This window comes from Daphnia carinata, chromosome 2 (assembly GCF_022539665.2).
Source record: "Daphnia carinata strain CSIRO-1 chromosome 2, CSIRO_AGI_Dcar_HiC_V3, whole genome shotgun sequence".
Classification (NCBI taxonomy): Eukaryota; Metazoa; Arthropoda; class Branchiopoda; order Diplostraca; family Daphniidae; genus Daphnia; species Daphnia carinata.
The window spans coordinates 283,977-305,229 of record NC_081332.1 but is presented as its reverse complement, the minus strand read 5'-3'; the positions used below and the strand labels follow the sequence as shown (position 1 = coordinate 305,229).

Genomic DNA, 21,253 nt, shown 5'->3' with positions numbered 1-21,253 from the left:
GGGGGGGGATCTGCACGAGAACCACACGCAATGGCTGCCAAGCCACGCGTCTCGTGTAAGAAAAGAAAGGTTAAAGTTAGGGCGTCGTCAGAAACACAGCACTGCAAGTAGTCGCGAAACAACACAAACTTTCGGGAAGACGCGACACAAAACCTTTGCCAAAGGAAGAACACGTTGAGCTTGTGCGAAGTTCAATTTAAGGACGGAAATACGGGACGAAACGAGTTTGAGATGTTGTTCACTTGCTAGCGTGGTCGAGACTGAGGTCGAGTGAAGTCGGAACCCCTAAGCTCCGCCCTTCGTTACCGATTCTCTTCCTCCGGCTGGATCATTGATGACGACAATATCTCCGACCTGGAGGTTAGGATGCTCTTGGTACCATTTCTCTCGTTCAGTGAGGCTTACGTACCTCTTTCATCCAGCAATGCCAGAACTGGTCTGCGACTGCTTGTGCGATGCGCCACCTCTGCTTGGCGGTTAAATCATCCTCGGTAAAGACGTCGGGCGGTAGATTAGGAGTTGCGCGGCCAAGCAATAGATGGTTAGAAGTGAGACATTCTGGAGCGTTCGGGTCGTCGCTTATCGGAGTAAGCTTGCGGCTGTTAAGGATGTTCTCAATTAAAGTGAAGGCGGTCAGTAAGATTTCATCGGTTAGGCCCTGGTTTCCTAGAACGGCTGGTAACGTGATCTTGGCGGCCCTTACCATTCGCTCCCAGACACCTCCGAAATGGGGAGCAGCTGGCGGATTAAACATCCATTTGGACGGTTGCCGGTTTAGATGTTGAAGGATGGCGTCCTGGTTCAAGTTCTGGAGACATTCGGTCAATTCCCTTTGCGCAACAACGAAGTTTGCCCCATTATCGCTATGATAGGACGCGAGTACACCTCGACGATTTTGGAAGCGATCGAGAGCGGAAATAAATGAACTGGTATCCATTGAGTACGCCATTTCGAGGTGCACACACCTTGACGTTAGGCATGTAAACAAGCAACCCCAACGTTTAATCGTTCGGTGGAAAATAGTAACGTTGATAGGCCCGAAATAGTCCACTCCTGTGTGGGTAAATGCGGGATACCCAACCTTCAAACGGGAAGAGCAGCCATGATCGGTGTGGTCCCCTTTGTGCTTCGTTTCCTGCAGAGGTAGCAAAGATTGCGAACTCGTTGAGCCGTGATGAGACCTTTAGGAATCCAAAACTGACGACGCGGCTCATGATGAAGCTCACTGGCCGAAAGATGACCCCGATCGCGGTGTTACTTGCAAAGGATGAGCTGTGTCATCCTTTCAGAGCGGGGAAGAATGATTGAGTGGCGTCTATCGATTGGTAGGGGCGCTTTGTCGGTTCGCAACCGAGACACATGAAGCCTCGATGGTCGAGAAATGGAGCCAACTTAATCAGCTTTGAGTCTTTTTCGATTGGGCGGCCGGCCCGTAAATAGTTCATCTCTGGCTGATAGACGTTCGCTTTTGTCCGCTGGAGGATGAAAGATTTTCCCATTTGCACCTCATCGGCAGAGAGTCCATTCGTTCTTCGTTGATTGTGTTCCCTCTGACGCGCGTTCCATATAAAACGAAAGAGGTAGGCGACGGTGTTATAGATGATCTGCGGTCTCGATTTCCTTTCGATAATTTGGTCAATTTCATCGACTTCCCGCTGGACTACCCCAACCCACGTCGTCTCTCGGAACTCCGGGTAACTTTCGTCAACTACTGGAAGGGATTGAAGCTCGGACCAGTTGTCTAATCCTCGAAGGGAGGGCGGTCCAGAGAACCATCGATGATCGATTGTGAATTCGGAAGCATCTAGACCGCGACTGGCGTCATCTGCGGGGATTGTTCGCGCTTTGAACGTAATTCCACTGATCGGGAGTCGTGGTCTCAAATATCTCACCGATCCGGTTACCGACGTAGTGATTAAATCGACAATTCCGGGAGTTAATCCAGCTGAGGACGGTTGTCGAGTCGGTCTAGTAAGAGATCTGGTCGTAGGCGAGGTCGTGTTCAACGGACACTTGCGTGCCGAGACGTGCGGCTAGAACAGCGGCGTTGAGTTCCAGGCGGGGAATCGTCAGAAATTTCAAAGGGGCGACTCTGGCCTTCGAGATGATGAACTTGACGCTGGCCGGGTGGTCATTGAATAAGAAACGAACGTATGCGACGGCGGCGAAGCCTAATTCAGACGCATCTCCAAAAATGTGTAGCTCGAATTGCTGTAAAATCGTTTCGCGGTGGAGAAATGCATCGTTCGAGAACGAGTTTGGAGAGTGACGGCAATGTTTCGGTCCAGCGGATCCAACGGTCGATAAGATCTTGAGTTAGTTCGTCATCCTAATCGAATTTACGGCACCAAATGTCCTGCATGAGAACCTTTGCTTGGAAGACTACAGGGGCCAGGAAGCCGAGGGGGTCGACGATGCTGAAGATGGATTTCAGCAGATCCCTTTTAGTTCTTCCTCCTGGTTCTGCAACCAAGCACAAAGACGTCACGTCGAAAATCCCAAACTAACCCAAGGGTTCGTTCAATAGGGTCGTCATCTAAATCCATGTTGACAGAGGCTCCTTCCTTTCGCTAGCCGGGAATTGCCTGCCGTACAGTGTCGTTTGAAGTGGCCCATTGGGTTAACGGAAAACCACCAGCCCTCAACGCCCTAGTCAGTTGATGGGCAATCGAAATGGCCTTGCTTGTGGAAGGGAACGACGTTAGCCAGTTGTCTACGTAAAAGTGTCGTGAAATTTGACGTAGCAAGGGCTAGGATCTTCGCTGTCCTTCACAACTTGTTGCTGGGTGTTTGCGCTACCCGGTTCACGCCAAATGAAACGGAAGGCCGGCCCATCGGTAGATCTTACTCGTACCTGGTGGAACATCTTTTCGATGTCGCCAACGAGTGGGACAGCGTGTTGGCGGAAACGGAGGAGCACGCCGATCAGGTTTGTCATGAGGTCAGGTCCCTTTAGAAGGGCGTCGTTTTAAACATGTTCCATTGGGTTTCGCCGATAAATCAAACACAACTCTACACTTTCCTGGCTTGTTCGGGTTGAAGACAGGATGATGAGGGCAATACTACGTTCGACCGAGGGGTCCGGCATTGATCTCCTCTCGGGACAGCTTGCGCGCGTGTTTCAAGCTGACATAGGTATTGATGACCGACCCATAAACCTTGCCGAGGTCCTCGTTGCAATTCGTTCGACTTTGTCTCGTAGATTGATGAGAGCCGCAGTCTTCCCCTTTATCACGGATATTTCGCTTCCCGGGTCAGGGAGCGCATAGAGTGGATACTCGTTGCCGTTGACCTTTAGGATGACAGGAACAATCGGTAGTAGAGTGCGGCTATCTGCCGATTTGGTTGCGACGGAACCGCAGAATTCCGTAGTCGTTGATCCTTGATTCGTTCTTTGAGGGTAGAGCCGTGGAGCGCCGTGCAGAAGTGGGTGATGGATTCCATCGCAGTCGGACTTCGAGCAACGTTCGGTACGGGTGCACGCTCTGCTAAGGTGGTCGCTGCCTAAGCAACGAAGGTACAAGTTGGCTTCCTTACAATTTGCGCTATTTTCTCCATGTGAATGTCTCTAATTATTCTGCAGTCCTTTAGGCGGTGTGGATGGTTGCTGTTGCACACCGGACATCTAGAGGCTGCTTCGTCGTTGTTCGGTTTCGGGAGGGTTACGGACGTGGTGTTGAATACGTTCGGTTTATGTGGAGTACGATGGTTCTCCTCCGATGGTTTAATGTGCTGTCTATGAGGAGTTTCGTTCGAACTCGCTCGGATAGATTGTTCAGCCATTGCAACTCCGTTGAGCCATTGATCTAAGTCTTCATTAGATGCGAGAGTGGGCTACATTGCCCAACTCTTCTCGCCCCATCGACTCTTCAATGCTGGAGGAAGTTTGGAGATTAATTGTGAAAGCGTAGTGTGACTGTACAGCTCCATTCCGTATCCTCCTAATTTTAGAGTTGCTACCACGGAGTGAAGGTCGGCTGAGAAAGCTCGTGGTGCACTGAAGTCGTTGTCTCTAAACGGCCGCAGCTTGAGAAGAGATGAGGTGCAGGTTTGGAGACAATTTGCGGGTTTCCGTATGTCCGTTGAAGTTCGTTTAGCGCATGTTGGTAAAGCCCCGGGTTGAGAAGAGCTCCTCCGATGTCCTTCCTAATGGTCGGTGTTAGCGTGTCATACAGATGTGCGATGCGTTCTGCCTCAGAACTCACGGCATCGTGGAGAAAAACCTTGAATATCTGTATGAACATCGGCCAGTTGCCGGGATCTCCATCGAAGGTAGGCGCTTTCATCCGGGGTGGTTTGATACCAGGGCGATTCGTGACGGCAGGCGGAGTGTTAAGAGCACGAATCCAAGCGTCCGGTGTGTAAACGGTAGGCGGATGTTGCGCTGTTGGCGGATGAGCGGGTGTTCCTTGGTAGCCTGGAAATGAAGTCGACGCTGCTTGTTGTTCGAAGTTTATCGATGGCGTGAATAACGGCAAACTATATGTAGTGGTAGTTGTGGCTGGCCCGTGTGACGAACCGGAGCCACTCGGGAGCGTAGTTACGGTGAAACTCGCGCGGACAAACCCGGACCGTGCGACGGACCTAGGTTGACCGGCCCAAAGTTTGTGCTATTCGGAAGCGCTGAACTCAAGGAACTCGGTTGGTTAGTGTCTCCGAGAGAAATCGGTGGTAACGTTCCCAGGTGGAAGCGTGGTCGGAGGTTGAACAGGAATCGTAGGGATGTGTGGCATAGACGTCGAGCGTGATAAAGAGCTGCCGGGCGTGAAGACTTTATTAGCGAGATTGCGTACTCTTCCCAAGAACCCTACTGATGGTGTGGGCGGTGTAGTCGCCATCGATTGGGCAAAGAGTCTCGTCGGTGTAGGTATCCTAGACGTGGATCCTACTAACGGTGTGATCACTGTAGGGGCTTGAGTAGCGGCGGAGGTCGTAGCAATATTCGGTAAACCTGCGGCTGTGGTAGCTGAACGTAACTACCAACCACTTATCCTGGACATATTGCTCGTAACGGAAAAAGCTCGTGTTGCCCCAGGCTGCTCAGCTGCGGTAAGTTCGGCCTATTGTCGTCGCATAATGGCACCGCTTAATCGTTGTCGTTCCATCTCGTTTCGAAGCTCTCGCTGTTTCCTTTCGCTCTCAACGCGACGCTTATATTCGTCGAGCTCTCTTAATCTCGCATCCTCTTCTTCTCTACGCGTTGTCTCTTCCAGGGTTTGTTGAAGCATCAGTTCGGCTTCCTTCTCCCTTTGCTCAGCTTTGTGAATTTTAGCTTGTCGGGACGAAACAATGGAATGTCGTGAAGATGATCTTGAATGTACGGAAGAGCTCGATTTTGGCTTCGTCCATGCTACATAATCGACACAATCTGCCAAGGTTGATTGGTGGTCATAGATAACAGCTTGTATCCACTGTCTCTCGCCCTCTAGTTCATCTGCGCTACAATTGGGAGTGTTGTACTGGACATATCGATCGTGGCACTTCTCTATGCTGTCGAACTCAGGAACGTAATTAGCGCGGAGTGCTCGTACAGTGTCACGATCTTCACCGACTCTTATAGATTGCGAGAGCTTCTTATCCGCTTTAGTATGAGCCAACTTTCCATTAGTCCTTAGCCTCTTGAGGCGGGTAGGATCAACAATGGTTTCCACGTCTGACAATGCTTCTTTTTCTTCATCGATGGAACTGAGAGTAGGTACGATAGCTTGAGCCATGATGCAGTGTATTTACCGGACGGAAAGAACCAAAACAACAGATACCAACGAGGGGCGGAGTCGAGTTGACATCCTACAAAGGAGATGACAAACTAGATCACAGAATCAATTAATTCAGACGACGACGGACGATTCGATCTTGCGGACCCGGGCGGAAAAGTTGACTAAGGCCGATCTAGCGCGTTTCGTCAGTCTTGGTGTTTCTTATCCGAACTAATCTGGGGCGTGGCGACGATGGTACCGGTTCAGGTCGATGTGCTTCGTCCTCTGAAGAGGGTCCAACTTCGCTTATGACTTCACAATCGGAGAGGCTCGGAATAAAATCGTCCTCTTCGGATTCCGATTGTGCCGGAGGTGTAGGTGGGTCAACAACGGGTGAAACGGGCCACGGGTCGTACGGGTGAAAAAAGACCTGTCTAGGATTCTATGGCGGCACAAAGTCAGCTAGATGTGGTCGCGATTCACTAATTTGTTCTTCAGAAGTACTAGCAGCAGTAACTGTAGAAATGTTGGAAGCAGTCGCTTGCTGGACCTGGAAGCGATGAAGGGCTTGAGCAATCCTTTTCTTGCTACGCAGTAACTTGTCCGCCTTCTTCCGCTTGGCACTGTTGAACTTGCGCGGAATGTTGCTGGTTGCCGGCCGGCCGGACGATCAGTTGACGGACGACGGAATGCTGGAGAGGTTAGACGGGCAATGACGGAAGATCCAGATGGCGGTCCAGCAAGGTCGGGCAGGCTGGACAGCTGACTGGGCAGTAGGGCTGGACAGGCTGGACATCTGATAACGGAAGACACAGCTGACGGGCCAGTAAGGCTGGGCAAACTGGACAGCTGGTGTAGGGGTACAGCTGACGGGCCAGTAACTGGACAGACTGAACACTTGCAGACGGAAACACAGCTGACGATCAGTAAAGCTGGACAAAACTGGACAGCTGGTGTAGGGAACCTCACTCGGGGCAGTTTCTACATGAGATTTTTGTTCCAACATTTAGATTCAACTCGCACTGCAAGGGCAGTGTTCGATCGCATCGTTCTCAATTTTAATTCAAACATGAACCAAATCCAAATCGATCCACCCGATCACTGGGAGATAATCGTCTTAGGGAAATTGCACTCAGAGTAACACAACTTAACCGATTCAGAAGAAAACAGCATAACTTAAACCACAGAAATGGGTTGTTACTTAATGTTCCACACCGTGTATCAAAGTAGTATTCGGGGAGGAAAAGAAGCAGGCGACAACATAAGGGGGGAGAACAGTTAATATGTTTTAGCTTTCAAGGTAGAGCCAGTCTCAAGGACACAGGAGAAATGGTTCAAACGTTGACTTAAAGAAGGGGTAAGTTTCTACGATACACTTGAAAACTTTCACAGTGGAAATGAAAAAAAAACGCGTTTGTCACAAGAGTGGCTTCTACGAAAAGGGTAGTGTTGAAAAATGTTTGTCGTTGGCTTCACTGTCTCAGGTCCTACTGAGATTTGAACTCAGATTGTCAGAGTCAGAGTCTGAAGTACTATCCATTAAACCATTATCATCTGAATCAAGGACAAAATATAAACTATATTTCACTCTTGATTCAAATACCATTTATTTCTTCATCACTTTTTCAATTCTTTTCGCAGTTACAAAGATTCCAATAATTATATGAAAATCAAACCCTACTGCTATAACTATGCCAGGCGGTGAAAGCTGTCTGTTATGTAGGGTAGGAGCGCTTTCCACCAAAGCAATAAATGGTTTAAGCAAAACTTAAATGTACAACTTGCGTAGAAACATCTATGAATAAAATTTCAATAGTTATGGCGTGGCTTTTGTTAAAGAGGAAGAGGAACTTTTCCCGCATTTATAAAGGATTTTTGGCGTCCTCCGTATCTTGTTTTCCACCTCACGCACATTTGCAAGGAGCCATTGATTACCTAATTAAACATCACATACAACACTGAAAAGTTTAAAGAAGCTCTGCACTTGGCGTTACCAAATCTACTAATAATGACAAATCCATTTTAATTATTTTCGACCAGGAACGACCTTTTTTTTTGTACGTCAGTGATAAACGATGTCACTTAACCTTCTATAAATGAATCCGAAATTTAAAAAAAAAAATTCAACGATCATGGAAGGCATGCCAGTGTATTGTTATACAAAACTATCATGACACGGCTTGTAAATAATGGAACACGAGTCAGCTCATCCATGTCAATATCGGCAATTCATACGATAAGTTTGTTTTTTTCGCTAGTTTATTCAGTTTATGCTTTCTTTTCATTTTTCGTTTTCTTAATGTTGATTTATCCCTTTTCTGTTGTTGTTCCTTTCTTTTTTCCTGTTCGTCGATGCATTCAACCAACTTCTTTCTCGTTTGTGATGTTGATTTTATTCTCTTTCTTAATTGGTTTGACAAGCTCACAAGCAATTCCACATTGTTTTTTGAACCTATTGCTCTTAGTATTCTTTTACCTGTTATAATACAGAAAAGTAAAATTATTTGAAGATCTAAAAAAATTTTTTTGTAAAAATTCAAAGTTTACCTTAGCATCTGTTATTTTTCCTGTTTAGTTTCTTCTTCTCCAACTTATCTAACTTCCGTTTAAGTTGGATTTTCAGTTTATCAGAAAAGTCCTGCTTTTCCCCTGAAATTGAATGGCATAAGCAGGTTTGCATTCCTTAAACAAAAAGATTAGCACATACATATGAATTGTAAGTATACTTGCAGTACTTTCACTTTCTCTTACTTTAGGAAAAAAAAGGAAATTTAACCATGATAGCTTAGCTGCTAGACGCTCTTTCAGATCTTCAGGATTGGCAGAACAATTTCTGGTGTCAATTTTTTTGTTAGAACTATTGCAGTCAACACCAACCATGTTACTATCGTGATCTTGAACTGTAGAAGCTGCAAGTTGGAATATTTGTCAATAAGCAAGAATTGTAAATGTCTTCAGGAGTGAGTTTGATCCTCGCTTTTTATCAGGCTCTTGATTTTTTGGTTCCATTTTCTTAAAACTTTGTTTATACGATACTTTCAAGTACTTGTTTTCCCCTTTACCATTTACCAAACTGCCTGTTAAATGATAACCATTAAAATTAATCATTATATACCTTGGTGCCTTATTACGTACCTTGCTACTCCTTCAACATTATCACACATCACTCCGTAGATAAAACTTTACAACCTAGCCTATTTTTATTTTCGTTACGCAACTACATTTTCAATCATAATCTACACGCCAAAAAATACCACAAACAATGGCGTCTGCTGGAAAGCTGTTGTTTAAGCTCAAGTAGTGATCAAAACCTCCACCTGGGGGCAGTATAAGTAGAATAAGTATCAAAAAAATCGTGGGAAGGGTAGTACAAATTTCTGCGTCAGCGGCCCATGTCATTTTTATTATGGGGATAACCAGAATCATAGAAACCTGGTTGTTCCACGCTGTATGGGAAATGCTATACGGGTATGCTGGGACTCGTGGTTAAAATTTCAGCGATTTTGTGGGAGGAGCTGGCAGCGGTAAAGAGCCATCTGTTGGGTAGATTTAGAGATATCCTAGTGTTGGCGATTATCTAGCTCTGCTAGATACAAATTATCTACGCCCACTTTTAGATAACGATACGATTATCGATAAAATATCTAATAACCCCCATCTACCGGCCAAAAATAGCACTGCACAAATGATAGGGGTTAGTTTGTCGGGTTTGTATCGATAATTATAAGCAATAACCTTATGCGGCAACCATCGTCTCCTATGATACATGTCATAGCGCTGTGGTTATAGACAGCGCTTGCGGCATAACAGTTCCGAGTTCAATGCTAGGTACGGATGCATGTTTTTATCGATTTTATTGTTGCAAATAATGTGTTTATGCTTTGAAATGCAAGCAGACGACTGAAATATTAGATTTCCGTTGTCGATTTGTATCGATACTATTCAAATGCATATGGATTATGATTCTAATTTTATCAAGTGTGATGGCGCAGAGCTATAAGGCGAGGTTCATGACACAAGATCCTTGGGTTCAAGCCCAATTGATGAACTTTTCCACAATTTTTGGTTGTGTGAGAAAAATTACATGAATGTTTTTACAAAAAAGTTTTTTAGAGGCGGTAGCATTTGTCTTTTTTAAAAATATTTATAATAATATATTACGAAACTTATAGCACTGATAAATTTGATGGCAACACCCCTGAATACTGAAAAAGTTCACTGCGAAGCTTCGTAAAACTGAGCAGACGACGATAAAATTAGATATTCGTCTGTAATTTGTATGGATACTATCCCACAACAATACCACCTTGCTGGTTACGCATTTTTCAAGAACGTCATGGTTAAGTGGAAGAAGATGTGACTCAGAACATTAAGGTACGGAGTTCAACCCTCAACGGAGAAATAGTTTTTCACTATTTTTAATTGTTTCAAGAATATGTTTTAGGTGGTTTCTAACGGGAATTCCAAAATATTTTGCATAACAGTCCTATATAAACATTGTGACGTTTTTAATAGTTAACTTGCTGTACAAGAATACTATTAATTGGCGTGGCAACCCTGATATCAATAGTAAACAAATCTTCAATCTAAATCGTTGCAGACGACAGCAATGTTAGAATTTCGTCTGCAATTTGTATCGATACTCGGTAACAATATTATTATGCATAGCATTGTAAACAATATCATAAGGGAGTAGCGCTGTGGATAAGGACTGCGCTTGGGATTCGGGATTCTCGAGTTCAAATCTGTTTTAGGGCATTTTTTCAATCTGCTACACATTAAATTTTAAACGTATCTGAGTAACAACAATTTAGGATGCTTGCTCTCTGTTAACTGAGGCGTGTACGGTACTAATAAAATAAGAGTTTTAATTTATAAATATAACAGATTTTCATAGCAAAATAGTATTCTATTTAGCATTGTGGATAATGCAGATGACGGTAAATAACAGTTGCTTCTGAAATTTGTATCGATACTCGGCACCACACGTTGGATTCATTGCCTGACACACATAAATTGTGACGAGTTAGCGTTGTGGATCTATTCCGGGCTCGTAATACGAAGTACAGAAGTTGGAATCCGTCTGCGAGACATTTTAAAAAAATGTTAAATATATATTTTTAGATGCTGACGATAAATACATTTGCACAATGGTAAATTATTATTTTCTCTACATTTTATATTCATGTAATAAAAATTTCTACAAAAATCTTTTCTATTACGTAAGGCAACCCTGATATGTATAACTAAAATCATCTGTTAAGACTTGTAAAGTAAAGCAGACGATAAAAATATTGTATTTCATGATATTTGTATCGATACTCGCCAACGAAAACCATACTTGTGCCGTGTCGATTTTTTCTTACTGGTTTAGCGGTGTGGATTACGTCGTCGCTCGTAACACGAAGCGTCGGAGTTCAAATCTGGGCAGAGGTGAAAAATGTTAAATTATAATATATAGTTTTTTTCTCATTTGCGCTAGACGCCATCTGTTGTTAAATGGGGGATCTATTTGGAATGTATCGATACAGTGATTATCTAAAAAAGTCGACTATCTAAAATCTATCTAAAAATATCGATATATCGTTTTGAGGTTTAGATAGTCGCCAACACTAAGATATCCCGACAATAATGGCGTCCTACATTTAGAAACATGTGAGAATGGCTGCAACGGGGAATCGTTGTCACGTAAGTGGTTGTGAAATTAATTCAAAAGGAAGTACGAAGGAAAATGGAATAACTTTCTTCAAAGTTCCAAAGTCCTCGTTGACCAAGTGGCAAGGCGTAATGCCAACAAGTCGATTGGCAAAAACGTCTCGAGTATACAGTCGTCATTTTGATGCCAACGACGTAGTAAAAGGAGTCAATATATTAAAAGTATTCCATATTTCCATCCATATAAAAATTGGAGACTTAGAGATGATGCAGTTCCAAAACGTTTTTTAATTGAAGGTAATCTAGCTCTATATTTCAGAATGTTAAAAGATTTTCTAACTTATTTTGTTGTACTAGTAACGTTGGGCCCGTCCAGGGCCGGGGTATAGGTGGCGCTAGCGTAATTAGCGCTATTTTTAAGAAAATCGATCCACATTTATTGTTTTTCCCTTCTACTACTAATTCTTATTACAAATTAGGAGTTCCCCTTTCTTGCCCGCCGACCCACTCCCTGTTTCTGCCCGTCCATCACCTGACTTTTCTGCCGGCCAAGAACCCAGCTGAAGTTATCCGTCGACCCCCTCTCTTCCCGTCAAACCACTCTTTTCCCGTCAAACCACTCTTTTCCCGTCGACCCCCTCTCTGCCCGTCAACCCACACTCTGCCCCTCAACACATTGTGCCCGCAAAAACGCCTGCTTGGGCACATCTACCTTTTTTGTCATTAGCCCGTCCTTTTATCACAGTTTCCGCCCGTCAAAACACCCGCTACAGTTGCCCGTCTACCTACAATTTGCTTCTGCCCGTCAACCCACTTTACCCGCCAAGAAACCTGTCATTGTTGCTAGTTGATTCCCTGTCTGTCTGCCGGCCCACTCTCTGCCCGACGGCCCGCAAAACAGCATCGATATTTTATTTGCACTTGTCCGTCTTTTGTTGCAATTTCTGCCCGTCAAAGTCCCCGCTATAGTTGTCTGTCCACCCACTTTTTGCTTCTGCCCGCTAAGAAGCCCGCTGTTATTGCCTGTCGACCCACTTTCTGCCCGTCGGCCCACTCTCTGCCCGTCGACCCACTCGCTGCCCGTCGGTCCACTCATTGCCCGTCGACCCACTCGCTGCCCGTCGACCCACACTCGCTGCCCGTCGACCCACACTTGCTGCCCGTCGACCCACACTCGCGGCCCGTCGACCCACACTCGCTGCCCATCGACCCCCATTCTGCCCGTCACCCCATTCGCAGCCCGCCAAAACGACTGCTATAGTGGCCCATTGACCATTTCATTTACTTTTGCCCGTCTTTTCCTCACAGTCTCAGCCCAGAAAACGCCCGCTGTAGTTGCCGTCCACCCACTTTTGCCTTTTGCCCGTTTTTTCTCGAATAGTCTCTGCCCGTCAACCCTCTTTACCCACCAAAAAACCCGCTGTAGTTGCCCGTCTTCCACTGTACAGTTACCTATTGTAGCGCCCACCCGTTTTAAGCCAAGCCCATAGACTAAAAAATTGCATTTATCCGACCTATTGTACAGTCTCTGCCCGTCAAAAGGCCCATTTAGCTGCCTGTCCACTTACTTTTTACCACTGCCCGTCAACCTACTTTGCTCGCCAAGAACTCGCCGTTGTTGCCCATCGACTCGCTCTCTGACCGCCAAAACGCTTGCCGTAGTGGCCAATAAAAATAATAAATAAACAAATTAAATTAAATTAAACTACTTAAATAATTAATTAGAATAATAATAATAAAATGCCCTGCCCGTCAGCTTACGTGCCGTTGCCCACCCGTTTTAAGCCAAGCCCGTAGACCGGAAAATTGTCTAATTCCGCAATTCCACCCGCAGTTTAGTCTTCCAAATGCCCATTCCACCAATTCACTATAGCAGACGGCGGATTTGACGCCAGCCAATCAAAACAAAAGCACAATGTGACAGGCTCCTAGTATAGATTAGATTTGCCGAGTAGACCACCACTACAAAACATCCTACAAGAAACATGTAAGAATCTGAGGAAAGGTATATGTTCATTTTATGGTGTTATCAAATTTGAAGATTGTGTAATAATATTATGGAAAACCACATTTTATATTTCCAGTGCTACATTGTGAACCAAATGGGGGTTCGTTGAAACCTAAAGGTGCACAAGTAGGTTGAACGAACAAGGGGAAAACAAAAACCAGTAAACTACAGCATAACCAAAAAGCAAGTACAGGTGATAGTGAAATTGAAATGATGAATCTACCACAGATAGAACAATTGGAAAACGTGACTGCCACTAGAGAACAATGAGAACTGACCACTGGTAATTTTGATAAACAATTAATTGTCATTTTAAGTTCTATTTAGGTGTGTAGTAGATGATATATTGAACAGAGCTGTCATGGAAGTCCACGAAGGCTCCCAAACCAATAATGGAATATCAGCACAACATAGCAAGAAACCAGTAGAGAACATCGTTGCTATTTTACAAGAACCTTGCAATGAACAAGAGTCATCCAAGTGTAGAAGAACAGTTACATGACAACTCAACAGCAGCCAATGGTAAAACTTTTACTATTAACTAAATTCCAATTATTATTAGTATTTCATTCTACTTTCAGCTACATGTTATATCAATCAAGATGTGATGGAAGTTAATGAAGCAACCATTCCTATTACCGAGGAATCTACAAATGCTGAGTTTCAGACAAACTTTGCTACTTTATCAATCACTTTAACTTATGGTGAAATTACCAGATGATGGGCACGGATGGATGTGGTCGTTTAATAACCACAATCAAACAATTTTGTGCACCAATCCGGATATGTTACCACATGGTAACATGTTAGTGAGGACCGTGCAAGTTCTGAACGGCCCAATAGTATTGTACTACTTCAATGGCAGGAATATCTCGCTCAAAGATCTTGCGGAGACCTTTTCATCAATAGAAGAGCTGTCTGCAATGATTGTTGCCTTTGGATTACAAAAGCCTTGTATTAGTGTAGCTGATTACGCGCTGCACACTGTCAAGATGTCGTCAAAATTGTCATGCGTGTGGGACAAAGATGGAGTCTTACGTTCGATGAAATGCTCCTTTGTTGCTGAAAAGATGAATTTATGTGCACAATGTCGAGCGTTGAAGGGTTATCTCTGGAAAGCATCAAAATCCGCGAGCGAGCAAGTTCCGATTCCACGGCCCAAATACAGGGGTTGTTTGAGCACCAGAAAGAAATAGACCCAAATAAATGGTAGTAGACGCAGAATTCGTCTTTTGGAGTCGAGAGCAAAGGTAATCATCTTAAAATACTACAATACTGTCAATTAACTTCATTCCATAAACATGTGTAAACTTTATCTCCTATTACCATACAGAGAACCTCAGAATTAGTGGAGGAACTTCGTCAGAATTGCAAGCTGTTGGCGCAAAAGGGGGCGAGAGGCAAACTAGACAATTTATTGCGGAACCTGTCTCCAACGGTAATAATTAGTTGACTTCAAGACTGAAATTTAATCATAGCCTAACAAAACATGCAATTTGCTTTTGGGTTATTCAATTTCCACTGACATTTTCATTATTTCATTTCCCTTGAGTTAATTGACGTACAATATTTGAAAATGATTCTGACGTATTCAGCCCAAAATGAAATATAAAATTTAAAAAAAATCCTGATTTCATCCTCGCTTTTCAGTAATAAGAGTTAGAATATTTCGTGTGTTTCGACACTCGTTGTTTCACACTACTCTTCTCTAACTGCAGTATATTTAATATTTGTTTTAGGAGAAGCAGATTGTTAGAATAATTCATAGCAAAAGGTGCCATTGTTTGTTTTGTTGGTTTAAAAGTTGTTTAAAATGTACTAGCCGTTTAAAAAGCATACCCGTATAACATTTACCATACAGCGTGGAGCAACCAGGTTTCTATGACTATGGCAAGGGCAAACAGTGTTTTATTATTAAATTAACGTTTCTTAAATTATTTTATATAATAATTTTCTTATTTACCCGTGTATTAAGAGGTACTTATACGCCCTCCCCAGAATCCTCAACGAGGCACGAAGAAAAAAGTAAAAAGAATGAATAACAACATTAGTAAAGAGCGGGTGATGGTAGGCTTGAAGACACCAGTAAGAAAATGTCAAATGCAAAAATCCTAATACTGTGTAAACAAAATTACTTTTCTATTAAATGAGCTCTAAAAAGCTATTGATATAGCATATAATCATGCAAAAACATTAAGAATATTAATTGAAAAAAAAGTTATGATGGAGTAAAATGAAGTCATATTGATAACGGTGTTTGAAGTGCAGAAACCGGTATAAGCCGTTCGGTTTTCTTCCAAACTATCGGACAAAAAACGCTCGTTCGATTATCAGTCGTTTTATGCTTGAGAAATAGGACCATTATGATGGAGAAATAGGACCCTTCAAAATATGTTTGAAAATTGGGTCCTATTTCTCCGGGTCCTATTTCTCCAGGTCCTATTAAAAGGTCGTTTTATGCTTGAGAAATAGGACCATTATGATGGAGAAATAGGACCCTTCAAAATATGTTTGAAAATTGGGTCCTATTTCTCCAGATCCTATTTCTCCAGGTCCTATTTCTCCGGCTACCCTCGAAAGCGCAGTATCAGGCAGCGAGCGAGTCTCATAATTTCGAGGTCGAGTTAGAACCTCACTTGGGGCTGTCTCTGCATTAGGTTTTTGTTCCAACATTTAGATCCAACTGGCACTGCAAGGGCAGTGTTCGATCGCATCGTTCTCAATTTTAATTCAAACATGAACCAAATCCAAATCGATCCGCCCGATCACTGGGAGATAATCGTCTTAGGGAAATTGAACTCAGAGTAAAACAAGTTAACCGATTCAGAAGAAAACAGCATAACTTAAACCACAGAAATAGGTTGTTACTTAGTGTTCCAAACCGTGTATCAAAGTAGTATTCGGGGAGGAAGAGAAGCAGGCGACAAAATAAGGGGGGAGAACAGATGTTTTAGCTTTCCAGGTAGAGCCAGGCTCAAGGACACAGGAGAAATGGTTCAAACGTTGACTTAAAGAAGGGGTAAGTTTCTACGATACACTTGAAAACTTTCACAGTGGAAATGAAAAAAAAAAAACGCGTTTGTCACAAGAGTGGCTTCTACGAAAAGGGTAGTGTTGAAAAATGTTTGTCGTTGGCTTCACTGTATTAGGTTCCACTGAGAATCGAACTCAGATTGTCAGAGTCAAAGTCTGAAGTGCTAACCATTACACCATGGAACCGTATATAAGTTCGACCCTGTAAGTTTCACGAAGAAATCAACGGTTTTATTGCGATTATAATTTCGTAAGTATTCGATAAATTTCGGTATCAATTGGAGGAGTAAATGATCTCGACGAAAATGGGATTCGAACCCACGCGTGCAATACACAATGGATTAGCAGTCCATCACCTTAACCGCTCGGTCACCTCGTCTGCAAACTGATTACAATTTTACTCGAGTAACAATGAACCGTAAGCCTTTTTTCAATAAACATTCCCAGCATTGGGCATGTATGCACAATATTTGAATTATAGAATATGATTTCATGTCGCCCGATGAGGGACTTGAACCCTCGAGCTCAGGATTAAAAGTCCTGCGCTCTACCGGCTGAGCTAACCGGGCTTACATATTGTGTCTGCCATGATAACCTCACTTGTGTCTTTACTGCACCCTACCAAAGAATGATCTGTTTTACATGATTAATTTTCTAATTAAAACAATGCCTCGATAGCGCAGTAGGCAGAGCGCGAGTCTCATAATCTCGAGGTCGTGAGTTCGAACCTCACTCGGGGCAGTTTCTGCATTAGGTTTTTGTTCCAACATTTAGATCCAACTCGCACTGCAAGGGCAGTGTTCGATCGCATCGTTCTCAATTTTAATTCAAACATGAACCAAATCCAAATCGATCCGCCCGATCACTGGGAGATAATCGTCTTAGGGAAATTGCACTCAGAGTAAAACAAGTTAACCGATTCAGAAGAAAACAGCATACGGGTACATTTAAATTTTCGTCGCTAGATGGCTCTGGGGCCTCCAAAAGCGCTGTTAAATTTTCCATGATGGCCGCCGTCGAAACGGTGAGTTTTGATTGGCCAATGACCTCAAACGACGAAGTTCTATTGGTGCATTCGTTTTGCAGTGAGGCACAGCGTTTTATAGGAGTTAAATGAAAATCAAGTTGTTTGGCATCGTCTTGTAGTCTGAAAGTTGTGTCGTCTGCTGCTATTCGGACCAGTGAGCCTATTCCATCTTCAACCAATCGAGTACTCATTTTAGTTTTTTGAGTGTAAGTTTTGTCCCAGATCAATGTCAAATGATTATGAGATAAATTTCCAGTGGTAGCAGAAGCCGTTCCGATAGGTGTCGAAAAGTCGCCGTCTTCATGTTCTTGAAAAAGTTGGATTTTTTCGAGAACACAATTTATAATTTCGGAATCAATCGTCTGCAACCAATATCCAAAAATCTCAGGTTCGCGATCAAAAACATATTTATCGTCCGAAAAAGTCATACAATAATCATCACATCGTTTATGGTTAATCATGTCGTTGCACACGGCGGGCGACGTATCAATTGGAATTTTATCCGGCACTATCACCAATTGACCGAAAAAGTTCATTGTGATGCGGCGTATATTCTTCCATCGGGCGCAAACATAACCGGGAAATTTAGCTGCGGCACGTTCTTCACTATAAATTGCATATTTCACCGTAACGGCTCTGTCATCGGGCGCAATTGGTTGACAATTAGCATCGGAAAATTGTAGAATTCCCATTTTCGATGTTTCCGAACAGTCGCATACAGTCGTTTCAAATGCCTGCGGGTGTAACCCATAAAGGCATAATAACAGCATAAATGGAAGCAGCGACATTTTCTATAAATGGAAACGTAGGGTGAACATCATGATAAAGTCAGCATCGGATAATAAAGATAAAAGCATAACATCACGTCATGTGGGTTTCTTAAAACTAGATAGCGAAAAATAATAAAGAAGATAAAATAATAAGCAAAAGCGGGGAGTATGTAAGACGGCAAGGAGAAAGGTCAACGATCTTCCGTCGGCTTTTCGACAATTGCCGATGGTCGCGAGCGAGCAAAAATACGCATATAGGGCATGGAAAATACGCTTCATTCGGAATAAAGGGTGAATATTTTTGTGTAGTGATTGGTGTCATTAGAAAGAAGAAAGAATGACCTCAATGATGCAAAAGAAAAATCATGGATAGAATGTATCGTTTAGGCAAGAGAATAAAAAGATGCATGAAATGATTTTAACGACGGAAAAACACATGGTCAATTTTCATTTTGAGGTACAACAAAGGGCGGGTACAGATAAGGCAAAAGGCAAGTGAAACACGAGTAAGGAAAAAAGGGCGCGCTCGATAGGCTTGAAGGGTGTATTTTTCCTAAGCTCAACGCAAGGCGTAATACAGGTGCTAACAGCTCAAAAGGTAGAGCGATTAGCTGTGATGCTGGATGTTCGACGTTCGAATCCTCAGTAGAACTAGATAACTCATCCATCTATGAGGGTGCTATACTACGCAAGGTTATCATTCATTGTTTTTTGATAATAGAAACGACGCGAAGACTAGCTTTTATTTTCTAAGTCCAACACATGAGAAATGGTATAGAGAAGGAAATAAAAGGGCGCTAAAAAGGGGAACGAACATCTGGGGAAGAAAGAAAAAGCGGCTTGTGCGAGACAAGGGACATTTGTCGCAGACACAAGAGGTTGGGGTAAAATAGGCGTAAATTTCATGTAAAAAGGTCTGTAAGCTTATGAGATATATGGGCCATTGATTTATTTTATTCTATATGCGCGAGGGATCAAGGAGAGGACGAAAAGAGGGGAAGACTTTGTTAAGAGGGAAGAATCTCAAGGAAACCTACGTTAAAAGGAGTATTCTGGCGCAAAAAAAAGAAAAAGACAAAACAAGACTTAGAACTGAACTTAGAGAATTTACTGTAAAATAAGGCATACGCTAACGCGGGTAGTTACTTTGATATCTTTCTATTCTAAGTGTAGGTATATGTTTTTGTGTATCGGCTTATAGGGTCTTTTTTTTCTTATACCCCTTTCCCTTCCTTTTACCTGACTTTAGATTGTGAGGTAGTTCATATATAGATATATATGAACAAGAGCATGAATAGCTAGTTTTCGGCCTAATTTATTCGGTAAAGGGCAAGAACAGATACATACAGGCATGAGTGGATGTGTAAAAATATAAATCAAAGTCCTTTTAATTTTCTTCTTGCGATGGTGGACGGCGGCTTGTTGGGTCCAAGTCGAGAATTGATGCGAATACTTCTGTGGCCCTCTGCCACTCTTGCTGTTCGATTAACTGGACAAGTTCTTCCGTCCGAGTTTTTGTTAGCCGCGCTACTCTCCATCGGTTCTGTAGATGGTGCTCCATATCCATCAGCCGCCTCCGGAACGGACGTTGATTGTTGATAGAATTGTTTGCGCAGGCTGCGCTTATTGCCTGGTCGACTTCTTCTTTTGTTGAAGTGGTGCTTGTGGCTTCTTGAATCACCACGGTGTCTTTGGTACCAGGACTACGGCGAACGCGTTCGATAGTGGGCAAACGCGGTTGGCGAAAGTGGTTTCCGGCCATCTTAGATTGGGAATTGGTCAGCTTTCAGTTTGGTGCTACTGTTCGGCAGCGTTGATGAGTTGCGAGTGTGGTCCCGACGTCCGAGAAGTATTGACTTATATAGTCAAGCCTTCTTCCGTAGTTTTTAGATTCGTTATTTTCTGTTAAAAGTTCGAGTTCAACACTAAGTCTCTTGAGGTGTCACCCGATTGTTTCAACAGGTGTCAGCTTTCTTTGTCGTTGGCTTGGGGGGGGGGGGGGGGTTTATTTATTGCTGTGGGGGGGGGAGTCGGATAGCGTTCTTCCAGTGGCGCACCACGGTTCATTTTTCTTCCATTTCTTTTACAGTTAATTTTTTTTACTACTGTTTATTAATTGTGGATAGAGAAAGAAGAAAAAGTGAAAGAAGAAATGACGAAGTGCAGTGCTTCTGCTAGAGAGTAAGGTTGATTATGGATAAATTGGGTATATCAACTTGAGAGGGATGCGGAGTATGGGTGTTGGCTATGTGGCATAATACTATAGCTTCTGACTGTCACTCGGGAGTCTTAATTTCGAATCACGCCGTGACCTTGACTAAAAATTTACTGGTAGATTCCTCAGGAGTTGGTGAGGTTAACTATTCCCTAATTACTATTCTGTGGGTTGATTGGCAATAGATATTAAAATTTTTATTGATCCTGTTTCGAATTTTCTAATAATTCTGGGTATTGAATTTGGTATTCCATATAGTTATATGGCTAGATGGTATAGCCCTCGACCACGGCTCGGAAGTGTCGGGTTCAAATCACTCTGTGATCTTAACTAAAAATTTTCTGGCAGATCCCTCAAGAGTAGGCGAGCTAATCATATTCGCAATTATGCTACTGTGATTGAATTATTATTGACTATTTTATGTTTTATTTCGGTTTGGTTTGAAATGGCTTTTATATTTACGCTAGGGTAGACATATGTCTAGACGCCATAGCGACTCAGTCTCGGAACACCACTCGGGAGTCTCGGGTTCGAAACCCGGCTCGGCTGCCGAAATTCCCTTCGTCGAAATGTTGTCTTTTTTCTGAACAATTAAAATTTATTATATACTCGCGGGGTCTTATGTTCGAGCCTTGCCTCGGCTGTTTTTGAAATACCCTTAAACGATGTGCTGGCTTTTCTTTTCTTTTCCTATCTTATTTTTCCTTTACCTTAAACTTTTCTTTTCTTTTCTTTTGAATTTTGTCTTACGTATAATGAAAAGCCGGCGGAGATTTTGTTTGCGTCCTACTGTGTTTATTTTATTGTTTGTTAAGGTAGAGAATATAATGCGAAGAGGAAAACAAAATG

At 43.0% G+C, this 21,253-nt stretch overlaps 1 long non-coding RNA gene and 4 other non-coding genes across 6 annotated transcripts; 2 read left to right on the top strand and 3 right to left on the bottom strand.

Annotated features, from left to right (window-relative positions):
* Window positions 1–13,137: 13,137 nt before the first annotated feature.
* On the top strand, window positions 13,138–14,951 carry LOC130687840 (uncharacterized). 2 transcript variants are annotated; one of them, XR_009000278.1, is made up of 5 exons: window positions 13,138–13,356; window positions 13,436–13,642; window positions 13,695–13,881; window positions 13,941–14,609; window positions 14,693–14,951. It is a non-coding gene; the product is annotated as an uncharacterized LOC130687840 (long non-coding RNA). The 2 variants fall into 2 exon arrangements; XR_009000277.1 differs by having other exon boundaries at window positions 13,436–13,881.
* Window positions 14,952–16,506: 1,555 nt separating this feature from the next.
* Trnaq-uug (transfer RNA glutamine (anticodon UUG)) lies at window positions 16,507–16,578 on the bottom strand. Its single transcript has one exon. It is a non-coding gene; the product is annotated as a tRNA-Gln (tRNA).
* A 111-nt stretch (window positions 16,579–16,689) lies between these two features.
* Trnas-gcu (transfer RNA serine (anticodon GCU)) lies at window positions 16,690–16,771 on the bottom strand. Its single transcript has one exon. It is a non-coding gene; the product is annotated as a tRNA-Ser (tRNA).
* Window positions 16,772–16,888: 117 nt separating this feature from the next.
* On the bottom strand, window positions 16,889–16,961 carry Trnak-uuu (transfer RNA lysine (anticodon UUU)). Its single transcript has one exon. It is a non-coding gene; the product is annotated as a tRNA-Lys (tRNA).
* Window positions 16,962–17,060: 99 nt separating this feature from the next.
* Window positions 17,061–17,133, top strand: Trnam-cau (transfer RNA methionine (anticodon CAU)). The gene has a single exon. It is a non-coding gene; the product is annotated as a tRNA-Met (tRNA).
* Window positions 17,134–21,253: the final 4,120 nt, after the last annotated feature.